The 25,100-nt window shown below is 46.0% G+C and overlaps 1 protein-coding gene across 5 annotated transcripts in view; it reads right to left on the bottom strand.

Annotated features, from left to right (window-relative positions):
* Positions 1-25,100, bottom strand: part of PTPRS (protein tyrosine phosphatase receptor type S) — a 442,958-nt gene that overhangs the window by 348,431 nt on the left and 69,427 nt on the right. For 4 of the 5 annotated variants that reach the window (XM_066635292.1, XM_066635290.1, XM_066635291.1 and 1 more), the window contains exon 1: positions 6,098-6,231. The exons of the other annotated variant lie outside the window; for it this stretch is intronic. The gene's annotated coding sequence lies outside the window, so the exon portion shown is untranslated. Of the gene's footprint in view, positions 1-6,097; positions 6,232-25,100 lie in introns of those variants that run through there. 5 annotated transcript variants of the gene reach the window in all.

Raw genomic sequence — 25,100 nt, forward strand, 5'->3', positions numbered from 1 at the left:
ATAATTCCCTCCACAAATGTAAGACTTGCTGGGCAAAGGATCAGCAGCAGAAGTTGGGGACAGCTAGGCTAGATAGAGGTGGATTATATGGCTACTACAATGTTGAGGTGAATCTGATTTTGATCCCTTTCCACAGCTGCAGCACATTCTCCCCATGCCAAATGGTGCCATGGGAAAGAAATGACAAGAGTTCCCTTGAGTCCAGAGGTCCCACTGACAGGAAGTTGCCTGCTGCATCTCTGGATGAGTTGCGATTTGGTCCTTGCCCCCTTCCAGACAGGCAATTCTACTATCTCTCTGCACTCTGTCACATTCAAGATAGCTATATGTTGAATTAACCCACAAAGGAAGAGGGTGCCTGCATGCCTCACTACTCTGGGCTTGCCTTTTTCCAGACAGGAGACACATCGATTCAAGCAGTGGGTCCTGGGGCAAACTGAGTCCTGGGGCCAAACTACACTAAACATTACGTTAAACTCAGTGTTTGGGGTAAAGAAGCCGGATGTGATCAGGATATAAGAGAAGGGCTAGTAGTCATTCTACTCATGCCACAGTCCTGACAAAAGCACCAGTTGCAAAGTCTGCTACTTGTCATGGAAAGGAAAGGAACAAGTCTGCTACTTGTCATGGAAAGGAACCCATGGGCACCAATGGAAGCTTCTCTTCCAAGGTTCATTTTCATCAGGATTGCAGCATGGGAGGAAATGGTACTCCTTCTTTGCATGACAGGGTTTTAATCTTGATTCTGACCCCCTCTGGCATTTCAAGAGAACACCACATGTAGGTTTGAAGTAAGCTTTTAAAGTAAACTGCCTTTGGTAGCTACGCATCCAGGAGCAAAAACTTTCCAGGGTGCAAAAAGTCAAAGGTGTTTTCATAACAAACAAACAAAAAAGAATACACTGCAATTACCAGAAATTTTGCAAACTCAACCCTATATAGTAAGGGGGGGGGAGAGAAGGGAGGGAGAAGAGTATATTATCAGTTTGTATAGCCCAAACTATTGCTGTAAGATTGGAGAGAGCAGTGCTATCTCTCACCTCCTCCCCCGAGTCAGACGCCTGTCTATCTAAAAATTTTCCATAGCGAGTGAGAAATCGACTATTTTTAAAATGAATAGATTGAAGGTACATTGCCACAAAAACGAAGATGAGAGGCAACACGCAAATCACACTGACACATTTTGAACAAACTAAATTAACTCTTATGTAAAGATTCCTTTTTCTTCCTCCTCCTCTCCCACCCTCTTCCCCCTCCGTTTTTTCCACAGCAGCCAAACAGTGTCGGATTTATAAATATCAAGACGCTGCAAAAAAAGTTCCACGTCTGATGAACACTCTTTTCACAGACTGTCAACCGATTGTCTGTAGGTGGACTTAAAAAAAAATTAAAAAGAGTGTACTTGATGAAACATTCAGGCGCTTAAAAAAAAAAAGAGAGATTCAAGATTACCCAATAGCCAGTGGTGGGTTATTTAGTGGGGGAAAGCACAAAGTGACATTATTCAGAATTTTATTCAGCATGTCTCACACTCTGGTCTCTGCTGCTGAATTCTTCTCTCTCTTTATGTGCCTGCTGCTAAATGACATTTTCAAAATGAGCAAAAGCATCTCAACACTGGAAAAATGGTAGGCTAGAGAGTTCAGGGTTTTTTTGTTTTGTTTTTAAAAGAACAGAATCAAACAGAACTTGATGATTCAAACAGCTTTCCGAATATACAGTACATACAAAACCGCCCAGACTGCTGCCCAATTTAAAGGAATCGTGCAGCACAAGCACTGCATCCAAGGTAGGACTGGGGCTGAAAGTGGCTCAGAATCACTTCCCCTTAACCTGGGTAAAGCCACAGCAGCCCCAATGGGGCTGCTTGGATCTGCAACACCTCAAGAGGTGGCACAAGCAGCCCAGGACTGCCCTGGGCTGCCCAGGAATGGGATTAGGATTCAGCATAACTGCCAGATCTTGGGCCCGCCTCCGACTCCCTGCCCGCCCACTACCATCTGCCACCCCCCCACCCCAAAATGCCTCCCTCCCACCTCCTCCCCAGACCCCCCCCCCCCCGCATCAACTGAGCTTGGACGATGCAACTCATTTTTTCCCTGGGGCCCATGTTGGTGTGAGCAGGCTGACATAAGTCCGTGCCCTGGCCTAACCCACTTATGTTGGTATGAAATTGCTTTACGGAGTTTTGTGATGACAATGGGCCCTTGCGATAGCCTATCTGCAGGTCAGGATTGTGCCCTTAATTAATCAAATTTGCAAATGGGTTTAAAAAATTGCAAATAGGAAAGCAAATACGATAAACTTCTCCTTGTTTTCAGATGCTGCACAAACATCATTCACCTTAGAAGAGGCATCCCCTCCTATCTGAGAAATGGGAATCCCTCTCTGTAACATGGTGACATTTTCTCCTGTGTGTGTGGGGGGGGGGGGAATCTCTCAGCTAAGATGACACCTTCTGCAACTCTGCATCACAGCCTAGGGAGGGGGAAGCAAAAATCATCTGGATTTTTATTAGCTTATTCTTCTTTAAATTGCAGTTCTTGCTCAACATCCCAAAGTAGCTTTATTATTAATTATTATTAACAGTATTTATATACTACTTTTCAACGGAAAGTTCACAAAGCGGTTTACAGAGAAAATCAAATAAACAACTAATGGCTCCCTGTCCCAAAAGGGCTCACAGTCTAAAATGATGCAAAAGAACACCAGCAGACAACCACTAGAAAAGACAGTGCTGGGGTGAGGAGGGCCAGTTACTCTCCCCCCCCCACTAAATAAAAGAAGAGTACCCACTTAAAAAGTGCCTCTTACCCAGTTAGCAGAGGTTAAACTTTAGAAATTCAAAAAGTGGTCTTCCAGGCAGCATGAGGGATACTGCTCTGCACGAGCCCAGAGACTCCTTGGGTGTTTAGAATCAGTTGCGCAGTTCAGATTCTGTCAATCTCTTTGTGTAACAAAATTTGTGTGTGCACACCTGGAAGTTGCATATTCTTACCCCACTTGCCCCTGCCTTCATCTCCTCCTTTCCCCCTTTCTTCTGTTGTTTTTCTTGCATCAATAGCTAGATCAGTATTTCCCAAACTGTGGGTTAGGACCCACCAGTGGGTCAAAATCTGATAGTTGGTGTGTCATGAAACTGACAAACTGATAACCAACTAGGAAAATGTATTGAGCCCTATGGAAACTAAAAGAGCAGCATGTGCACGTTTACTTGTAAGTAGGCAAGTGTGCCTCTGTCCACTTCGAAGAGCAGGCCGAGAGGAACCCTACACCACCAGAATGGTCCCAATTTGATGAGCACAGGCCCCAAAAGGCACTCAAGAAGGAAGTCCCTCCCTTCTAGCTGACAAGAAAAATATACTGAGCCTTATGGAAACTGAAATGGAGCAGCATGTCCGCATTTACTCACAAGTAGGCAAATGTGCCCCAGCTCCTATTAAAGGCCAGGTTGAGAGGAACGAAAGGTCACCAGAACAGTCCCAATCCGATGAACATAGAGCTCAACAAACACTCCAGAAGGTGCCCCTCCCATAGTAAAAAGGATAAAAACAGAGGGTTGAGCAGCTGGTAAGGTGAAACTTTTTTTTTAAGTCTCATAAAGCCATGCGGATCCAGATAGAGTGTCATTTTAAAAAGTGGGTCCCAAGGCTAAAAAGTTTGGAAATCACTGAACTAGTCTGCATGCCCCTCAAACAAGAACCTGATCCTGTACCACATAAACAGACTGTGCAGTACAAAATAGCCTTTTGTTTATTTTTTTAAGTGTGTGTACATGTACGTACACACAATCCATGAGTGTACGCGCACAGCTTTCTTCACCTTGAGTACATTCCCCAACTCCCACAATATCTTCTTTGGATGATGAACAGCACAGGTTAGGAAATGCTACACGTTCATCATTAGGCATAAACCTATTTAAGCATCCATGCACACAATGCAACTTATGAGGACAACCATCACATGTTGTGTTCAGGGTCTATCAGAGAACCAGGATTGGTTATGCCTCTCTACAGAGTGTACAATGGGGCACTCAGGTCTGGTGCCTGAAGAATGTGCAAAACAGGGTCTCCAACCCAACTGAAAATAGGCTGTGTTCTGGTACTGATTTCATCAGATACCAAAAGCTATGGTTCTGGAAACTATGAAAAAAGTGTTCCTTGAAGGAGTTTGCCTCTGCACTGGGAGGAAGATCCAAGGGAAGCTGGAGACATATCTGGAGAGGGGGAAGTAAAACACAGAGTAGATTGGGAAGAGAGAGAAAGATGGCTACCCGCTTGGCACAACTTTTTAACAAAGCTGATCTGTTGCCCCTAGATGTTCCCCCTTCTCTGACACATAAGCCCCCCTTCCACAGCCAGATATACATGTCAAATACGTTTTCATAGCATCTGCATTTCCCTATGCTCAAATATTTTCAATGGGGATGGGGAAGAGAATATAAATCAAATTTGTAATAAGATGAGAACTATGTAAACACACAAACAGGCATGCTTTGTTTGCTCCTAACAATGGAGATCTAAAAAATAATGTTGTAAAACACACAGACACAATATTCAAACTAAAACATTCAAAGAAGTCCCAAAGCACTGGCCCTGTATTTCACTTCCCCTTCACCACAGTGGTTCCCCTTTGTTCATTAATGATCTGGCAATAATGAGGTTCTTTTCTGAAAGGGGTAGATTCCAGGGGAAGGGAGGAGAGAATTTTTTTAGTGGATTTTTGAGAAGTTGTGTCCTTATCCCCAGTCAAAAACCATCAGTGAAGGGTCAATAATTTAAGGGCACTATCAGCCAAAAGTAAGCTCCAATGTTTACCCTGGCATGTTTGTGGTCTTGTTTTGTAACTAAACACTTCAGTCAACAACATACTGGATACATATTGAAAAGAGGGAGAAGAAGATTCAGGGGGTAGGAAAATACAATCAGAGTTTAACTTTCCACAGATTTCAGAAATAAAGCTCAACTAGAGATTGTTGGATTTCGTTAATCCCAGATTGAAGTAGCTGTTCAAACAATTATGAATGAGACAAAGGGAGAGGGAAGAAGAAGGGAGAAGTGGAGTGATTTATATCTATGGTCTTATGAAACCATGAGATGCTTTCTCAAAGTCTCCATCTACAGCCATACAGAAAACCCATTTTCACACATGATTTTATTTTTTAAACTCTAATGCTTGTGTCTTGGCTTCTGATACCAAATGCAAGCTGCTGCTCATGCCAAGCAAGTAGTGTCAATCCCCCCCATTCTCTCCCACCACTCTCCCAATATAAACACACAAATAGCCTACCAAGCTTCTTACAGAAACCACAAATTGTTTAGTTAAAAGAATACACAGAAACAGAATAATATACAGAAACAGAATAGTCTGAGAATAAAAAGACAAGTGGGGTGAGTGGCATATGGGCTTCCATATTTTTCGTGTTGTGTGGAGAAGACCTTATAAAGGCTTAGTTGCCGCAAAATAGAGGAAGGCAGATTTGTTTCAAATGAAAAACGCAGAAGCAAGAGAAAGAAAGCATGCATACAAGCATGTGCACATGTACAAAACAAGGTGTGAGTATACATACACTCACACTCATACCCTAAGGGGTGTAGAACAAGAGGAAGAGAGGAACTGAAGTTCTCCATATACTTTATATCTCAAAAATTCTAGACCAAAAGGAGGCCTGTACAAAGGGGAGGGTTAAAGAAATGCAAAATGTTCTTTGTAGGCTGTTCTGTGGGCCTGCATGTTGGGGGGGGGGGATTAGCACCCAAGAAAAATACCAACTCTGTTTCCTCCTCCACAAAATAGGGAAGATCTGGCTCTACCTCCTGATCTCTTCCTTTCACTGCAGCCCCCAAAGCATCTTAATGGTGTGAGAAATGTGCAGTTGAAAACTAACAAAAAATTGAGGGAAAGATGATAGAAAGGCAGGAGCACATTATGAACTGAACGTTTCTTTCTTTCTTTTCTTTCTTTCACTTGTAAACTGAATTTCACAGTTTCTGGTCTGTGTTTTGGAATTGTTACCTACCCACCCTGAGCCCTGAAGTTGGGACAAAGAGATGAGAAAACACAGAATCGTTTAGAAGATTAAATTGATAGGACTCACCATGCTCGCTGGAACCCTTTCCATCAAGGCAGCCCTTCTGCAGCCCTTCCTTTCCCCCCCCCCCAAAAAAAAATGATGCACCAGAGCAAGAGGGGGCTTAAAACAATGCAGAGCCCTGGAGAGATCTCCCTGGTAATCCAACTTTTTTGGAAGGAGGGGAGAAGGCAAGAGTGAACTCCAGCCAGACTCTGGGAGTGGGAGGAGCTGAAAGGGGCCCTCATGGAGAAGAGAATGGGGAGGAGCTGGAAGAAGTGAAAAACGAGGAATTGGAAAGGGGGAAGGGAGAGAGACAGCAAGAGTGATCAGATTCTCAGAGTGTATTGCTTTTCATGCAAAAATTCCCAGTTAAAGCCATTCTAACTCCCCCCCCCCCATGTTTCTACAGGATCTACCAAGTCTAAATGAAGCTCTGCACTGTTCAGAATCTGCATCCTCAGGTCCAAGATACGTGCATTGATTACTTTGAACATTGGCAGATGTGCTGTTGAAGGCATGCATTTTTACATGCCCTGAAGGCACCAACTTGCTTCCTAGATCAAGCTCTGGGCTAGGTGAAAGTTGGTGCCATTCCAGGAGAAGTTCTGTTCAGAGTCCTGTGGTGCCTTAAACAGGGGACTGCAGTAGCTCAGTGGCCCAGCCTTTGCATTGCAAGCCAGGAGTCTCAGGTTCAATCCCTGGCAGCATCACTGGGGCTGGGAAAGACCCATGTTTAAAATGCCTGGAGAGAGGCTGCCAGTCAGTGCAGACAATACTACACTATACAATAAATGGACCAATGGCCAGACTCAGCAGACAGCAGTTTCATATAATGTCAAAAATTGTTCAAAATTTGACTGAAACTCAAAAATTGTTCTGAAGTTCAAAATGTTCAAAAATTGACTGAAGGGGGAAGGCAATGTGAGAGCAACTAGAAGCTCCTCTAACTTCAATCAGAGTTACCATACCAGTAACACTCCTTGAAACAGCATCAGGTCCCAGATCCAAAATTCATGGAGGAGAGGTCCACCAAATCACACTTTTGGGCATGATGTGCTTTATTCTTTAAAATGTATGCATACACCCTGCCTTACACCCGACCTAAAGAGAGGTGCTTCATGCCAAGACAGAGCTCAACAAGGATAACAACTTACTTAATAATCCATTTGCTTGCCTCTATCATAGGGACTAGAAGTTTAAAACCGCTTCTGGTCCAAAAAGCATTTGATCTTCACTGAAGCATACCAGGGGAGAGTGGGATGCATACAAAACCCAATGTTTTATCTACAGCCCCTGACACCCTTAGCTTTGGAAAAAGGGGGCCTGATAGGAGAGATTGTTATTTTTTTAAACAATCTTAGCCATTTCAGAAGTCCACAGTCTAGAAAAACTTAACATTCCTTCTCTGCTTCATAAGCTCTCTGAAGATTTTGTGCGTCTGTCTGGAAGAATATAATCTATACTTGTGTGTTCCAATTTCTGGTAGTTTTCCTTGCCCCCTAAGTTGGAGGCACAGTTGACTCTTACATCCTAAGTTGGTTTACATTTTGAGGGCACAATTCAGCATAAGTACTTTTAACCCCACAGGTATAAGACCCTGCTCTTAACTCTGTTTCATAGAAGCCAATAGGACTTCAAACTAGCTTAACCATGCTTAGATAGGGCCCACTGTATAGAATAGGGGTGTCAAACTCATTTCAAATAGAGGGCCAAATAGCATTCATGATGGCTGCTGAGGGCCAGAAGTTATGTCATTAGGTAGGAAGTGATGTCATTAAACAGGTCATAACCAAAAATAAACACTTTTTCTCACTTAGGAACCCATTAGCTGCAAATGACAGAAGAGAAAATACGCAAACCTTAATTATATTTCAAGTTATGGGAGAGTCCAATTTCACGTGGGCTGCCCTTTTAGCAGGAACACCTCAGTGCTATTCAGCAGCTGAGAGCCTGAGGGCCGGATAAAAAGCTTCCACAAGCCGCATCTAGCCCCCAGGCTTTATGTTTGACAGCCCTGGTATCAAAGATGAACGGCCCAATCCTACAAGCCTGTGGTGGATCGCACTTTCCAGCTGTCATGAAAGGTACTCTGGAAGTGTGCAGAGTCGCATGCTCCTGGACTACTACCAGAGAAGCTGTAGAGGCATTGCATGAAGAAGCAGGAGAAGCAAGGCCTGCTGAAGGAAGTCAGTTAGCATAGTGGGCAGAACATGGCAGGGGAGTGGGCAGAATGGGGCAGAGACCAAAGAGTGGAGGAGGCATGTTGGGGCTGGAGGGGGTGTGTCCTGATGCATACAACCTGTGCCACTATGCTATCCTCTTCCTCACCACCCAACACACTCCCTTTCTCTCTTTGGACTTGCACCAGCTAAGGAGGCAGAGACCAAAGAGTGGAGGAGGCATGTTGGGGCTGGAGGGGGTGTGTCCTGATGCATACAACCTGTGCCACTATGCTATCCTCTTCCTCACCACCCAACACACTTCCTTTCTCTCTTTGGACTTGCACCAGCTAAGGAGCTGGCACAGGTCCCAGAAGACCCATTGGTAACACAGGCAAACACACATTTTGCTTCCTTAAACATTACACCAATTCCTGGGTATATTTGGGGTGCTGATCCCAAAAATGGCATCTGTTTTGCCCTATCACGTCTAGTTTTGGAGACACGGCATAGCATCTTTAGTGAATGGTTCAAGCAGCTTCCTCATGAGGAAGCTGCTTTGAACCATTCACTAATGAGGCTATACTATACCTCCAAAACTAGACGTGATACGGCTAAACGGATGCCATTTTTGGAATCGGCACCCCAAATTCATATCAAACCACCATAAAGTTTAGGAAAAACCTTTCTGACCCTGAATTTTGTAGACCTGTGTAATCAGGAGGTTTACAGGACATAGGGAAAAATATTTTCCCTTAACACTCCCAAGCACTTTATCTGATCCCCCCCAGTCCCCCGCAGCCCATTTTGGTGTGGCTGCGTGCTATGTTGGGGAAAACCGTAAGAACTACTTCAGTTGTAAGAATTACTCCGCCTCAATGAGGTCATCTCCCATTTTTCTGGGTTCTGAGTGTGCACCTCCCTCCAAAGCTGGACCCCAGGCATATCTCTCCTGCTTTACACAGATGATGCAGCATTGATTTCTCTGTTTCGAGTAGGTCTGAGTAGACTTCTTAACAGATGCCTAGCCTTTATGACCACCAACAATCTGTCCCTGAGCTCAGGGTTGGAGATTGAGGGTTTAGACTAGAGGGTAAAAGAAGAGTGTATAGAACAGGTCAAATCTTGCAGGTATCTAGGGGTCAACCTTCATGATCACCACTTATGGGGAGTGTCATTGTTATGTTTTGTTATACTGTGCAATTCATGCTGAAACTCAAGCTATTTATTTAGATCCTGTTTTACGCAAAATATCTAGTCTTCAGGATGCAGAGAAACTGATTTTTTTCCCTTAAGGATGGTCCTTCAGATGTTATTTCAGCTGCGAAATTTCTTTTGATGGTAGAACAAAAGCTAGTCAAGACCAAAGGCTAGTAAACTGTTGCTAGTAAATATGACTAATGCTCCCTTGACAGGGGCAGTTTTGTATGCCAATAAGGCTGATTTGATTTGAGTGTGCACCTTCTGATTGGAAGAACATAAAGACCAGAGCACTCACTCATACAGACAGCTATAACAGACTGACAGCCCAATCCTATGCATGTCTACTCAGATGTAAATCCCATTAGAGTCAATGGGGCCTACTCCCAGGAAAGTGTGGATAGGATTGGGCTGTCAGGCTGCAATCCTAACCACACTTTCCTAAGAGTAAGCCCCACTGAACAAAATAGGACTTACGTCTGAGTAGACCTGCCCATAGTGTAAGAATCCTCCCAGATCTGACTAATGATCTGCCAGCTTTAGCCTTCCCAATATCATCCCTGCAGTTTTGGGCTATACTTGTGTACCCTCCCCTTGCTAAACGGTCCCTCCTTCCACCTTTTGGACTCCTCTTGCTTCTCAACTTTTCAGAAAGGTCTTCTGTGCTGATACTCTGGTTTTCTGAGACATCTTTCAACTTTTCTTGTTATGGGAACTGTTTGCAACTGTGCCTCTAGTATCTTCTGTCAAGTTTTTTTAAAATCCCGTTCCTCTTGAGCTGTTTTTCTCCTTTAATAATTCATCATGGAATGAGACTTAATTATCCTCTGAGCCCATTAGAACTGCTTTCTAAAGATGTAGCCACCCTGTTCCTCTTGGTAAGACTTTATCCAGTATTTGAACCCAGGGCCTCTCTCATTACACCCGTAATGAGAATCCCAGTGGTTCCCAAATTGTACACCAACTGTTCCCAAACTGGTAAACTCACAGGGATGCCACAGGATGCCCCCAGCAGTGCCCATGTTCCTGGCTCTTGCAGGCCACCATCTTGAATTGCATGATTGAAGATGGTGGCAGCCAGGAGAGCCTGCTGTGAAAGAAGGGTGGCATGACTTTGGTAAATATGGAAACTGCTGCCCTAGCCCACCAAGCCAAAGTGTGGCTTAATGAACAGAATTGATTGCATCATTCTCAGCCTCCCAATTGTTTTAGCCTTACATAAGCCCCCTTGGACATGTGATGCTGCTTTGCTAACTGGTTTTACACTGAGTCAGACCCTTCATCTTCTAGTTTAGTAGTGTCTATGCTGATTGTCAGTGTCTCTCCAAGGTTCCACAGAGGGGACTTTCCCAGCCCTGGAAATTCCTAGCAGGAATTGAAACTGGAACTTTTTACATGCCCAACAGGTGCCTTATGAGCCCTTCGAAGCAGAAGGCTAGGACAGAGATGGAGTACATATTAGACTGAGTGTTGGATGGAATCATATTCTGGACTGGTGGCACTTCCATTTTGACAGGACCATGTGGACAGTATTATCTTGTTCTTGGTGTGTGCTGCATTTTGGAGTTCCCCCTTTTTTCATTTTGCCAAAGCACACTGCTGGGTGTTACAGGCAGTGGAAGAGTGACTTGGTTTTCTCTGTGGCTTGGCTTTCTTGCACGAGAGATCTGGAGCCAGAATATTTTTTTTTTTCTACTGCCTCTGCTCTCAGATTTCTGGTTTCTCAAACTTGGTGGATTTGACAAAAGTTAACTGGTAGCACATGCAGACACTGTCAATAAGTGTGAATTGCCATTCTAGGGGTTCCCATTACTTTCATCCACCACCTTGCTTGGTAGTGGCACTGTGCACAACTGCAAAGTACCATAGCAGACATTTATTTTGGGCAGCAGTGAATTCAGGTGCCTAAGACTTGTGTTTGAACTTTCAATAGCAAAATTGGACTGTCTGGAGGTATTTTTGTACATGGAGTTTCCAATACTTGCCTGTGACCTTTAGGTTTCCTTTCCTCAAAACTGTAATGGGGAGACCTGAGGGCAGTGGATCTTCCACTCAAAATATTTTCTCTTCTTCAGTCTGAGCTGGCTGCCAAAATCCTCTAAAAAGGGAAGTTGGGGGGGGGAGGGTCTCCCCTCCTACTATGTGGAATCAGATGTCAAGTTTGTTCACATCTGTTTCCAATCTGGATCCAAACAGAACAGTTTTCTGACCTGGCCTCTTCCCCCACCCCCTCACTCACATACCTGCATGCTCTCCCTACCCTCATAACTTTGTGAGTGTACACATTCAATCCTCCCACCAAAATCTTGCATGATAAATATCAGAACTTGCAACCCTGTACAGATGAAAAAAGGGTATAAAAACTCTATTATCACAAAGGGATAGCACCTGCAGCAGAGGGTCTATCACTGGTTGTTACCACAACTGAACTTCCATGTTCAATAGCAGTATATCTGCAGGCTAAAGATACTGGAGAGAAATGGGAAGGACTGTCATCTCCACACCCTTCTTATGGACTTCCCAGAGGCATCTGGTTGGCTGCTGCGCCAAAATGAAATGTTACATGTTGTGGACATGTAAAAGCCATGTTATTTTTAAAAATGGGATTAGCCAAATTCATGGAGGAACAGAAGTCTATGAACAATTAGCCATGGATTTTTTTTAATGCTTAATTGTTAGTTTAAGGTCAGTGCTGTGCCTGCTTTCTTCAAATCATGAAAGATGGCGTAAATTAGTTTTAATAAATGTAAATAAAAATGGGCCTCCATGTTCAGAAGCAGTGTACCTCTGAATACCACACAAACAATCAGGGAGGACTGCTGCTTACATGTCCTTGCATGCTGACTTCCTGGAGTCATCTGGTTGGCCAATATAGGAAACTGGATGTTGGATTAGGGCAGGGGTCTACAAACTTTTCGGCACAAGGGCAGCATCATACATCTAACACGGTGTCAAGGGCCAGAAAATAAATTGAAATAATAAATACATTAGAGATAGAAAAGAGGGAAATGGATTTTGAAAAAGGATTGGTGGAGTGAAGGTAGAATTGATTTGCATAGGAAGAGAAGGGAATGGATTTAGAAAAGGAAAATTAATTTTGGGAAAATGGCTTAGCCCTCTGTGCCTCAAGGTTGGTCCACCTGGGGCAGTGGATTTCAAACTCTCCAGGAGTTTGGAAACCACTCTAAGTTATTGCGGGGGGAGGCAGCAGGGGCAGAGGGAGGCAGCGATCCTGGGGATCGTGCCACTCAGGGGCTGCAGGGGCTTGGCTGCACTTGCCAGAGCCTCCTGCAGCCTCCCGGGAGTGCAGAGAGCCCTGTGCAACTGTCTTCAGAGCAAAGCCCCAAAGCTCCAAAAGCAAAAGTGGAGTGATCATGCTCCACTTCCGGTTTATAGAAGGTGGGGCACAATCGCTCTGCTTTTGCATTGAAAGCTTTCGGGAGCCCTGCAGAAGGTCACGCAGGGCGTCCCGCACCCTGGGAGGCTGCAGGAGGTTCTGGTAAGTGCAGCCAAGCCCCTGTAACCCCCTGAGTGGCGCGATCCTGGGGATCACGCCACTGCCTCCTCCCTGTCCCCACCCCTTAAGGGGGCAGAGGCTAGGGCCCACAGGCTGGGGAGTCATGACACCCCAGTTTGAAAAGCCCTGACTTGGGGGGATTCCTGCTGGGGACAGTGGTAGGCCAAGACTAAGCTCCCATTTGCTCCCTCCTGTTCCTGGTGGAGACCCGGTTCCCTTCTGGGGAGGACATGTTTGCTTGAGGTCAGGGATGCTATCCCAGGGACCTGGACTTGTCTCTTTGCTCTGGGGCAGCCTTCTCTCCTCCTGGGCTGGCGCTGTACATTCCTGCTGGGTGGCCCTGGTTGCGGCATCTACTCTTGCCCAGTCAAGGAAGTCCACCAGGAAGCCTCCCCTCCAGCCAGCCGCCCAGCCCTGTTTGAGGCTCACAATGGCTGCCAAAGCCCCACTGTTTTGGAAACATGGAAGATACTGCAAGGAGATAGGTTGTGGTGCCTGCAGGGGCCCTTTGCTCTGATAAATCTGGGAAACATAGGGTTAAAGCCTAGGCTTTAGCAGTGGCTGTGCTGCACAGCTACAGCCACTAGAGGCAAAGAGGTTTTCAGGGATATAAGTAGTACCTGGAGCAGAAAGAGTTTGTGGGTAGTAGAAGGATCGATTTGTTAACTGACATACTGACTGACCTGGCTAATGGACTAACCAATGGACCTGCTGACTATTTAACGGACTTGCTAACTGTTTAACAGACCTGCTGACTGACAGACTGATTTGACTGGCTGTCTGGCTGACCAACTGATGGTCTGGTAAACGGGCAACTATGGACTGCAGGTTGGTGGAGAACTGGGGGAGCCAATTAGCTTAAAAGTGGACAACTTCTCTAAGTGAAGCTTGGACTGGGAATTCAGCAAAACAAATTGGTACCAGGAAGTTACCCAGGGCTGCAGAAAATTATTCCCCCTTCCAGCATCAGTTGGTAGCGTGCCCTAGCACACCAAGCACTGGGCCCTGGTAGAAACAGAACAGCTTATGGGAAGTGACCAAGTGGTGATGCAGCCCAGCATAACTATCCTGCAGTGGATTATGAGTGACCTGTATATAAAGGTTTGACCATATGGTTGAAGATGGAAGAAGGATAATTTTACTTTGTACCATTGCCCATTGTGGGGACAGAAATTATGGTTAAAAATCTATCAATGCCTACAACACCTAGCTGTGTATGCACAGCCTGTAGACAGGCACTCTACAGAGACAAAAGAGGCAAGTTATAATCAGGTAGTAGATCAACTGGCCTGCATTAGAATCTCCACACCAGCCCAAAACCCAGATGTTCAATGGGACAATGAAAAGTCCGAAAACCTAGGGACAAAGGGCACCAGGGAATGGGAGCTTTAGCGAGGCATCCCTCCTTGCTCAACCAATGCCGCCCACAGAGCAGCAGACTGTGAGGTCTGCTCAAGAGTAAAAGCCATCCCCCTTTCCAAGACACTCTTGGGCCACCTGCACAGAGGAGAAAGACCTGGGCAAGTCTGGCAGGTGGACTTTGTAAGCCCCCTACCACAGGCAGGGGAGATGGCAGTATCTCCTTACAATGGCAGATGCCTATTCTGGATATTTACTGGTGTAACCCAGGGCTAGGGCTCACCAGCAGACCACAATTAAGGGTATGGAGGCACTCATACAGAGGAACAGGTACAAAGCGATAATGGGAGCCATTTTTCGGGTGCTGCTGTGCAGAACTGGGCCAATGAATGGGGGATCCAGTGGGTATTCCACATCACTCACCATCCTCAGGCAGGCCTAATAGAAAGGATGAACAGGCTGCTGAAGCAGAAAATCAGACAGCTAATGCTTGATCACACACTAAGAAAGTGGAATGCAGTGCTCGAATAGGCAGAGTGAGCTAAATAATAGGTCCATTGGAGGGAGACAAACCCCCGTGCAACGCATGGTAGGGTTAATGGTCCCCAAACCGATCCCATACTTAAAGGTTTGGAAAACTCATGTTCACAGGGTCCTATCCATACACGCCCAACAGACTGAGGCAAAGAGGCAGAGAAGGAAGGCCCGTAGCCAGGGAGACACACCAGGGACAGACTACATTTGCTCCCAGTGTGGAAGGAATTGTCACTCCCGAATTGGCCTTTTCAGCCACACTAGACGCTGTTCCAGAACCATTTTTCAGAGCGCGATACCCTAGTCTTCCGAGACTGAAAGATGCCAATGATGAATGATGATCCATACACGCCACCCCTGATAGCACCAGGGTGGACTTGGTGACACCGGATGAAATAACTATGCCTGCAGGAGAGCAGATCACTGTTCCCTTAGGGACTGGGATCACCGTACCTGCAGGGACACAGGGAAGGACTAGACCCCGGTCGAGCCTGTCACTTAAGGGGATACAAGTGTTAGGAAGGGTGGTAGACCCTGACTACCAGGGGGAGTTAAAAGTTATCCTCCATAAAGGGGGTAAGCATGACCTCAGGCAGGACAACAGATTGCACAGTTAATTTGTAAGAAATGCAGCATGCCGGCCATCTGGAGGGTGGATGGCCCAGGGAAGCCCACAGGGGGACACACAGAGGATTTGGCTCCACAGATCAAGAACTGTGTAGTGGGCAAAAGTTCTGGGTTATATAAGCTCACCAACCAAACAGGGCCAGGGAAATAATCAGTTGGTGCCCCGGGGCCTCATATTGGGTACTAATAGCAAGAACAGACTCCCCAGTTTGTCTGGACAAAGGCAAACTAAAGTGTCAGGAATAAGGGTTCCCACACTCTCGGCAGAAAGAAAATAGTAGATGTCCAAGCAAGGAGACCACTGGCACACCAAGGGGTGGAGTGTATTGGAAATGCGGAAGATATTGCGAGGAGACAGGATGTGATGTCTGCAGTGGCCCTTTGCTCTGGTAAATCTGGGAAACATAGGGTTAAAGCCCAGACTTTAGCAGTGGGTGTGCTGCACAGCTGCAGCCACTAGAGGCAATGAGATTTTCAGGACCCAGAGCAGGGAGAGTTTGTGGGTAGCAGAAGGAGCAGAAGGTTGGAGGAAGGATTGATTTGCTAACTGACATACTGACTGACCAGGCTTACCAATAGACCTACTGATGGACAGACTGAATTGACTGGCTGACCGACTGACAGGCTGGCAAATGGGCATCTGTGGACTGCTGGAATGTTGATGGCTGGAGACTGCTGGTTGGTGGAGAACTGGGGGAGCCAATTAGCTTAGTGGACTTAACTTCTCTAGGCAAAGCTTGGACTGGGAATTTGGCAAAACATTCACCCCTCCAGCAGCCATCTCACTCCTGGCTTCCACAAGAGTGAGGGCCAATGTTAGCCCAAAGACCTGCTCTCAGCTGAGCACAGCTTGCCAGCAGCTGCCATTTCGGAGCCACCACTGTAAACAGCAGGAGCCACCTCCTGCCACAGCCAGCAACCGCCCCCCAAAGCATGCACCACAGACACTCAAGCATAAGTTGACCTCACATATAAGTTGAGGGCACGTTCTGAGCCATAAACCATGGAATTTTCTATGACCCTCGGATAAGTCGGGGGTTAAACTTGGGGGGGTGTCTGACTCAGTGGCATGTGAAGGTCATTTGGTACCCAGGGCCCATAAATTTTTGGCACATCTCATACAATGAAATAAAAATTAATATATTCTACAATTAATTCAAATATATTATTAAGAAGCATTAATACACTGTCAATCTCTTGCTATGAAATTCAGCATGCTCTGACCTCACAATTTATCTCCACTTTTGACTACTGAAAGAGGGTGAGGTGAAGGAAGACCACTGGAAATAAGGCAAGAATTAGCAGCCATCAAAGCACCTAAAGGAATTATTCTCTCTCCTGACCCTTTCAAAATTTAATGTATTACTAGTAAGGATCAAGAAAATACTCAGAGATAATTTCTCAAGCATAAGACTATTCACCACCACCACCACCCCGGTGGTTAATGTAGCATCAAAACACATATAGGAACACATATACAAGAATTTAATTTAAAATATCCATATTATAATAAACAACAGACAACTAGCAAGACTGCAAGAACACAACTAGTAAAAAGCCAAAGTGTGAAGTACAATAGAGCAAGCCAATAAGATTATTCACACACAACCCAAGTGGGGGGTGAGGACCTCAGAGATGGCAATTAATCCCTTACGTCTCCCCCAGGAGGGTTTCAGTGACTGCTGACTGGGCACAGAACATTGCAATGGGATCTCAGGCCGCTAAACTTTGCTGCATAAATGCCTGATTGCCTGGGGATATTGCAGAAGCAAGCATGCTCTCCTCATAAGAAGCAGTTGCAAGTGCTTCAGAGCTCCTGCCAGCATACAGCTAAGATCTCTGGCTAAAATACCTGTTGCTGCAGAATAATTCTACTCTCTGCTTTTCCTGTGTTTTTCATCTTTGCAAGGTCTCAAGGACTCTTCCAGTGAAAAGAACACACACATAGGGAGATTGCTTCTCTCTCTCTCTCTCTCTCTCTCTCTCACAGATGCTCCCCCCCCCATACACAAATGCAGGGACTTTCCCCCTCCAGTCCAACTTCATTTGTGAGGACAGGGGGAAATGAAGTTAGCAAGGAGGTTTGCAAAAAGCTCTGCAAGGGCTTGAAGTGTGACTGTATGCAGTTTGGGGGGGGGAGGTGGAGAGGAAAACAAGAGGGAATAGACTGGAAGCCCAATCCTAGGCATGCCTACTCAGAAGCAAGTCCCTTAATAGTCAATGGGGCTTACTCCTATGAAAGCGAGGATTGTAGCCTTAACTGTTTTAAGCGCTCTCTCTCTCTCTCTCTCTCTCTCTCTCTCTCTCTCACACACACACACACACACACACACACTTTTCCTTTTATAAAAGTTAACACTTCCTCTCCCCCCCTACAACTTCATCAGTGGTAAATGATTATGGGGAGAGGGTTAGCAAGCCTCAGCTTTGCAACAGAGAGTAAGGGGGGAGGGGGCAAAAACAAGAAGAGATGGTCTTAATCAGTGCTTTTTTTTGTAAAAAGAAAGGTGCAGGAACTCACAACTTGTTAATCTTTTATTTATTTATTTATAAACCATTTTTTATTGGCGAAATAAAATATTTTTTATGTGCTTCCCCCCTAAAGATTAACTTACTTCTGAGTAGACATGCATAGGATTGGGCTGTCAATCTCCACACCCCCTTCCCCCTAGCTACTTTTCCTACACATGGGGAAAAATACTGTACAGGTGCACTTGTAGCATGTAGTATGTAGTGTGGCACCACTTCCAGGAGAGGAAGCAGTGAATGGCTTCCGAAAAATGGCTTACATGAATTCCATGTAGTAAAATTACTCTAAGCAACTGTGGGAGTAAGAACAAAAAAAGAATTCTTACACAAGAGGGGTCCTTAGGTGCACAAAGAAACAGCTATGTTTGCAAACAAGCTATTAAATATGGTTTAATTCAGGTATCAGAATACTCTGTGTCTTTGGGAAGGCACTTGGCATGCAACTGTATGTCCTCTGCTGCCCTGAGCAGCTGCTGTGCATTGCTGGAGAGGAGCTGCAAACGCTGGCTGGTGGAGGGCATGCTTGTGGGGGAAGGATGAGGAGGATCTCTGGCAAGGCTGGACAGCATGTTGTACACACATAGAATCCCTTTTCACCTGCCCTTAGCAGGTGAAAACGGGTGCATATATATATATATCTCTGCCAGGATTAAGAGCCCAATCCTAGGTATGTCTACTCTGAAGTAAGTCTCGTTCTAGTCAATGGAGCTTACTCCCAGGAAAGTGCCTAGGATTGCAGCCTAAGAGCCCAATCCTGTGCATGTCTACTCAGAAGTCCACTTTAGTGAATGGGGCTTACTGTGGATAGGATGGCGGCCTCAGGGCCCAATCCTGTGCCTGTCTCCTCAGAAGTCAGTCCCATTAGAGTCAATGGGGCTTCCTCCCAGGAAAGTGTGGAGAGGACTGCAGCCTCAGAGCCAAAGCCTATGGCTGTCTCCTCAGAAGTCAGTCCCACTAGAGGCAGTGGGGCTTCCTCCCAGGAAAGTGTGGAGAGGACTGCAGCCTCAAAGCCAAAGCCTATGGCTGTCTCCTCAGAAGTCAGTCCCAGTAGAAGCAGTGGGGCTTCTTCCCAGCAAGCAGTGGGGCTTGCTTGAAGTTTATATACAGTAGGAAGGGGGGAAGGGGGAACAAGAAGGAAAGAGGAGATGGACTCAGCCGTTTCAAAGGACTGCTTCTCCCTTGCTCAGACCGCTCATTGTCTCCTGCACTCCTGCTCTGTCTTGGGAGCTGCTCCAGCAATGCCTCCGTGGGCGCTGGTGCTGAGCGAGGAGGGGCTGCTGATGGCTGCAGGTTTTCAAACAGAAAGGGGTCCGTCTCAGCCTTAACAGAGTGAAGAAACGAGAGCAGTGGACCTAGGAGATGGCAGATGCCCCTGCTCTGTCCTGCCCAGCCCATTGAGCTCCTGCAACAGCCTGAAGGAGCACACCACAGGCAGCTGCAAATGCTCATCAGCAGCCCCAGCCTGCACAACACCTACTCTCTTTCTTTCTCCCACACTCGCTCCCTCCCTCCCCCCTCCTCCCTCCCACAATAGTGATTGGCTGGTTGGCTCACTCGCCTCCCCCCACCCTCTCTGCCTGCATGTCCCGAGATAAGGCGGGGCAATGATTCAGGCTGCATTTCTGGGAAGAAAATTTTTGCCTTATAGGTATCTATGGTAAGTTGGAATGGGGGGGGGGGGGTCATGGCCAGGTAGGGAACAGGCATTTCAAGAGAGGGAGTGGAGTCAGGTGGATCTGACCACAATGAGGCACATCAAATCTTATCCACTCTTTCAAAAATCAACCTGTCCCTTTTCTCTCCTCAAGCATATGACCTCAAAATAGGTTGTGTATGTCCAAGGTTATCCATAGGCTGCCCCGTGTTTTATGTGGAGGTTAAGTTCAAAATATTTTTACTTATCTTTTGTTTACCTTCAGGCTCCCCCCCCCCCCCCCGATGCAGCACACAGTTTTTTGGTGCAGGTGCATCAGTGCTGGTGGCAGGGGACAGAACTGGGGTCAAAGTCTCCTATGATATAGCTGTGAGTAAGTAGTGGGCTAAAAGCTGGATGAACATTCATTACCAATGAGGTATTAAATGGCCCCAAATCAGTCTGGAGGGAGGTATGGAATGGAGTGCTAAAGGCCTCTGTTTTGGGCCCCATGCTGTTCAATATTGGAATAAAGAACCTGGGTGAGGGGGTAGCAGGGATGCAACTATGCAGATGACACGAAGCTCAGGGCAAGGGAGGGCACTAACACCCTGGAAGACAGAAGCAGGATTCCAAATGACCTTGACAGGCTTGATCATTGGGCCCATTCCAACAGAATGAAGTTCAACAGAGGCAAACATAGACAAACACATACGAACAAGACTCAGAGGCACAAGTATAAGATGGGGGAAACTTGGCTAGGCTGCAGCAGGTACAAAAAGAATCTAGCCCAGTGGTTCTCACACATTTAGCACCAGGACCCACTTTTTAGAATGAAAATCTGCCAGGACCCACCAAAAGTGATGTCATGACTGGAAGTGAAATAATCAAGCAGGAAAATTTTTAACAATCCTAGGCTGCGTGCACACACACAAAGATGCGTAAAAGCTGAATTGTGTCCAGTTCCAACACATTCATTTTCAGTATTTTAATGACACATAATTCCTGGCTCTTGCAGTCCTTTGGATCAGCCCTTACACTTCTTCTCTTCACCCCTCCCCATTTCCTCCCCTCCAATCACTGCAGAAGAGAGAGCATGGAAAAGAGGTTAGCAAAAGGTCAAACATTTATTCGGAATCTAAGGTATTTTTCCTTTCTGCAGACAGGGGTCCTGCAGTGGGGGGGGGGAGGGGGCAAGAGAAATGGAGACAAAAGAGGCTGACTAGAGAAAAAAGAAGGCTACAAACCATCACTTAAATGCACATAACCTCTTTCTCATATCTCCTTTCAGTATACTAGGGAGAGGGGAGGGAAACAGGACTTTATGTAGGAACCCTATATATTCAGGAAACCTGACATGGAATACACCTTAGATCAGTGGTGGCGAACCTATGGCACACATGCCAGAGGGGGCACACAGCACCTTCTCTGTGGACACGCAGTACTGAGCCAGGCAGCCTGGAGGGGACACTGAAGCTGCATGTCACTTTAAAGAAAACGGAGGCTTTTTCCGAGCCCCGTGTGTTGGGAGGGTGGGCTGCTTCCCTCCGCCCCCTGAGCTCACTGCCCTCCTCTCCCTTCACCCCCACCTGCCCCACATTTGTTTCCCTTTTCAATTTTGCCCGCTCTGCAGGCTTCAGGTCCCTAGCCAATCAGCATCCAGCAGGCTCCTGGCTTTTTCTGTTGGAATGGCTCAGGGCCCTTCACTGGCTGACCACCAGCCAATGCTGAGCTGCCCTCCTTCTCAGCCACTGCGAGACCTTGCAGCCCGCCTTTCCCTGAGCAGCTCCCTACTCAGCGCCAGGAGAGGCTTTTCCTCCATCGCAGAGGAGACATCCTGCGTGTCTACTCAGAAGTAAGCCCCATTACAGTGGACGACGCTTACTCCCAGGAAAGGGTGCCTGGAATTGCAGCCTTGGAGCCTGCTCCTGTGCGGGTCTACTCAGAAGTAAGCCCCATTACAGCGGATGAGGCTTATTCCCAGGAAAGGGAGCCTGGGATTGCAGCCTTAGAGCCCACTTCTGTGGGTGGAACTTTTTTTAAAAAAATCTTTTCTTGTTTGAGAAAATGAGCAGTGGCAAGGTCTTGCAGCCACCCCTTCCCTGCCAATATTTCTTTACCCAGCATGCAATTAGTCTGTGGAACTCTTTGCCACAGGAAGCAGTGATGACAATTTGCCTAGATGCCTTTAAGAAGGGATTGGACAAATTTCTAGAGGAAAAGTTCATTAAGGGTTACAAGTAATAGTAGGTAAAAGATGTTAATGTATGAGTTGTTTTTTTCTAAACTAAAACCTCAGTATTCAGGTTAAATTGCCGTGCTGGCACTTTGCGATAAATAAGTGGGTTTTGGGTTGCAGTTTGGGCACTCGGTCTCTAAAAGGTTTGCCATAACTGCCCTAGATACACAGATCTTCAAAAGCATGCTGAGAATTTGGAGGGGAGTATGCCCAATCCCACTTTGCTACTCTGTATGTGGAATGAACCTTAGACTAAAATGGATACGAACTGGTGAAACTCACAAAGATCAGGAGAGAGATCTTGGGGTGGTGGTGGACAGATCGATGAAAGTGTCGACCCAATGTGCGGCGGCAGTGAAGAAGGCCAATTCTATGCTTGGGATCATTAGAAAAGGTATTGAGAACAAAACAGCTAATATTATAATGCTGTTGTACAAATCGATGGTAAGGCCACACCTGGTGTATTGCGTCAAATTCTGATCGCCACATCTCAAAAGAATATAGTGGAAATGGAAAAGGTGCAAAAGAGAGCGACTAAGATGATTACTGGGCTGGGGCACCTTCCTTATGAGGAAAGGCTACGGCATTTGGGCCTCTTCATTCTAGAAAGGAGACGCCTGAGAGGGGACACGATTGAGACATACAAAATTATGCATGGGAGGATAAAGTGGATAGAGAGATGCTCTTTACACTCTCACGTAGCACCAGAACCAGGGGAAATCCACTAAAATTGAGTGTTGGGAGAGTTAGGACAGACAAAAGAAAATATTTCTTTACTCAGCGTGTGGTTGGTCTATGGAACTCCTTGCCGCAGGATGTGTTAATAGCATCTGGCCTGGATGCCTTTAAAAGGGGATTGGACAACTTTCTGGAGGAAAAATCCATTACAGGTTACAAGCCATGATGTGTATGTGCAACCTCCTGATTTTACAAATGGGCTATGTCAGAATGCCGGATGCAAGGGAGGGCACCAGGATGCAGGTCTCTTGTTATCTGGTGTGCTCCCTGGGGCATTTGGTGGGCCACTGTGAGATACAGGAAGCTGGACTAGATGGGCCTATGGCCTGATCCAGTGGGGCTATTGTTATGTTCTAACTTTTCAAACCTTGTCAGTTTCACTGAAATCCCTGAGAAGCAAGAGGTTTGTAGTGGGAAAAAATAAGTAAGGGGAAAATGGGGAAAACTCAGGTATTTATTAATAGTGACCAAAAAAACATTAAAATGTGGTGCTGGGGGAATTACAAATACACAGCACTGTACCCATTCTCATCTGTTATAGTTCTGTATTGCCCAGCATCTCATCTATACCCACAGCAATATGCAATCAGAAATGGCCTTAATGGGAAGCAACAATTCCTATCAATGGCAGGTTCTGGAGAGGCTACTATAATCACCTTATGAGTCGGTTGGTTGGTTGGTTGGTCGATCGATCACTCTCTCTGTCTTTAGCACTGTGACTATATTCTTGACATCAGATGTGAAAATTTTCAAGTGAACATGGTTATGAAAGAATTTGTGAGAGAGCATAAGCTGCCTTGTGTCTATAAACACACATTTGAATTTAATGCGTTTTTACTAGGGGGTTGGTGGGTGGGTGTTACATATCAAAAGGCATGGAGGAAAAGGATTCAATTTTCTGCACCCTTAGTTTGGGAAAGACGTTGCTTCTCATACACATTTTATTTATTTACTGCCCTTGCCTCTGATTAGACATGCTTTTATATAGTCTCAAAGACGCTGATTGACCACACTGAGATGAGTGTACACATCCAAGCTGCACACCCGCTATATTGATTATACGTTCTACCCTACATTTCCTTTGTCAATGGCACAAAACTGGGAGTGATTGCCAACACCTCAGAAGGCAGGGCTAAATTCAAAATGACCTTACTAGGTTGGAAAACAAGACTGAAACCAAATGAAACCAAACAAGACTTGGAAAACAAGACTGGAAAGACTTGGAAAACAAGACTGGAAAGACTTGGAAAACAAAACTTGGAAAACAAGACTGAAACCAAATGAAACCAAATGAAATTCAGTAGAGACAAATGCAGAGTTCTTCATTTAGGGGAAAAATCCATTGGGATAAGATGGGGGAAAGACCTGACTAGGCAGCAGCACGTGTGAAAAAGGGTCTTGAGAGTGCAGCTGATCACAAGTTGAACATTAGCCAGCAATGTAATGTAAATGCAAACAAGGCAAATGTGATTTTTGACTGTATTAACAGGACTCTGGTTTCCAAGGTGAAGAAAGCAATAGTTCCACTTTATTCCACACTAAGCAGATCACATCTGGAGTACTGTGTGTGCCCAGCTCTGGCCACTACTCTTTAAGGGTGCAAAGAACCTTAAATAAGTTCAGAGGAGGTCAGTGAAGATGGTCAGAGGACTGGCTTATTGAAAATACAGGTGCAACCTATTTATCCACGGATTTTTCATTTGTCTCAAGTGGAATCCGGTGGGGGGAGTTCAAAGTCAAACACACCTTTGCCTCCTTTGCCCTGTGCTGGCTTCTGGATCAAGGCAGCCCAAAACACTGCAAAAAGGCTCCGCCTCAAACAGGCAGGAAAATAGCCCTGGAGCCATGGAAGAGGTTCCCATTTTGAAGGAACAGTAAGACTCCTGGAGCCCCTGAGACAGCAAAGAGGCCAAAGAGGGGAAGGGGGGGGCCAAAAACCTCTGTAACCAGAACTCACACACACAAACACACAGGGGCAGGTGCGGTAGTATCAGAGGGGATTGCTTTAAAAAACCCAGGGAGTGTTTGCCCAATCCTCCCCTTCAGACTGAGATGGTGCAGCCTGCTCCAGTCTACACAAACAAAACAGCCCAGCAAGCAAGTATTCCCAGCAAGCAAAGCATAAGATTTAGGCTACAATCCAATCCACACATTCCTGGGAGTAAGCCCCATTGACTAGAATGAGACTTCTAAGTAGGCAGGCATAGGACTGGGCTCTGTGGCTGCAATCCTGGCCACACTTTCCCAGGAGTAAGCCTTGTTGACTAGAATGGGGCTTGCTTCTGAGTAGAAATGCACAGGACTGGACTCTTAAAAGCTCAACATCCCACCTGTGAAAGAAGTGGGGACAGCTGGCAATGGGGAGGGCTGAGTACAGAGCAGAGGAGGGGGAGGCAATTGAGAACCTCTACCTTAGTTTCCTTCCATCCCCAAGTGTCAGGCTGCAGCGTATTTGCTTTATGCCAGGGTTCTCCAAACCCGGGCCCTGGGGC

This window comes from Tiliqua scincoides, chromosome 8 (assembly GCF_035046505.1).
Source record: "Tiliqua scincoides isolate rTilSci1 chromosome 8, rTilSci1.hap2, whole genome shotgun sequence".
Classification (NCBI taxonomy): Eukaryota; Metazoa; Chordata; class Lepidosauria; order Squamata; family Scincidae; genus Tiliqua; species Tiliqua scincoides.